The 1,352-nt window shown below is 44.6% G+C and overlaps 1 non-coding gene across 1 annotated transcript; it reads right to left on the reverse strand.

Annotated features, from left to right (window-relative positions):
* Positions 1-590: 590 nt before the first annotated feature.
* Positions 591-697, reverse strand: LOC118490965. Its single transcript, XR_004890190.1, has one exon. It is a non-coding gene; the product is annotated as a small nucleolar RNA R71 (small nucleolar RNA).
* Between the last annotated feature and the right edge of the window lie 655 nt (positions 698-1,352).

Below are 1,352 nucleotides of genomic sequence, written 5' to 3' on the forward strand. Positions count from 1 at the left end.
GTGTTCGCGCAACACGGGGCCGTGGTGAACCTTCTGACCAACATTCTTTTCTGTTTTTATTGCAGGACTTGGAACCCGACGCCAACCTCACGTAGTGTATGAGCTCCAGTTCCAATAAAGACATAAAAGAACCACTAGAAGAACCCGAACGCTTTCTCAGAAAAAGGTTAAAAGCCAAAAACCAAGAGAAGGTTTCGGGTGATCCACCTCCAATGGCGGACCAACGCACCCTTATGGATTATCTACGACCCACCGTAGGTAATCTAGGCGCCTCTATCAATGCTCCGAATGTCGAAGCCAATAACTTCGAACTTCGGCCACATTTGATACAAATGCTCCAAAACTCCGCAACCTTCCATGGGCTTGCGGACGAGGATCCCCATCTACATATAACTAATTTCTTGGAAATATGTGATACCTTTCGGATCAATGGAGCATCAAACGACGCCATCCGCCTCCGTATGTTTCCCTTCTCACTAAAAGACCGAGCGAAAGCTTGGCTCAACACCTTCCCAGCTGGATCGGTAAACACCTGGGATGAACTAGCCCAAAAATTTCTATATAAGTATTTCCCTCCTTCTAAAACTGCTAAGTTAATGGCTGAAATTAATACATATTCACAAGAGGACGGGGAATCCTTATATGAAACTTGGGAAAGGTTCAAGGAGCTATTACGCAAGTGTCCCCATCACGGCCTCGCAATATGGCAACAAGTATCCACTTTCTATAATGGATTGTTGCCACACACTAGGCAGACACTTGATTCTAGCTCCGGGGGACTTTTAGGTAATCGACGCCCACACGAAATATATAATCAAATTGAGGAAATTGCTCAAACCAATTTTCAATGGCACACCCCCCGGGGAAATAAGTCTATCGCCCCGGGCGCCCATAAGGTCGATGAAAGCACTTCTTTACAAGCCCAAATCGAGGCTCTTTCTTCAAAGATAAAAAAATTGGAAATGACAAAAACAGTCTCGGTTATGGCTTGTGAAGGGTGTGGTGGGTCACATGAAAATTGGAGTTGCATGAAAGAAACGGACGATCAACAAGAAATGGTAAACTACATTGATAATAGACCTAGGCCGTCGGGTCCCCCAACGGGAACTTACAACCAAGGATGGCGAAACCACCCAAACCTTGGTTGGAGGGAACCCGGCAATAGTAGTAACCAACAAACCCAACGAACAAACTTTCAGCAACCAAGAAACGAGTCACAAAATTTCACTCAACAACAAGGTGGAAGAGAAAGGCTCGAAGATACTATATCTCGCCTCGTCTCTGACACTGATAAGAAAAACTCGGAAAGATTTCTACAATTAGAATCTAATTTTAGAAATCAACAAGCTAGC

The sequence above is a fragment of the Helianthus annuus genome, chromosome 3 (genome assembly GCF_002127325.2).
Source record: "Helianthus annuus cultivar XRQ/B chromosome 3, HanXRQr2.0-SUNRISE, whole genome shotgun sequence".
Lineage (NCBI taxonomy): Eukaryota > Viridiplantae > Streptophyta > Magnoliopsida > Asterales > Asteraceae > Helianthus > Helianthus annuus.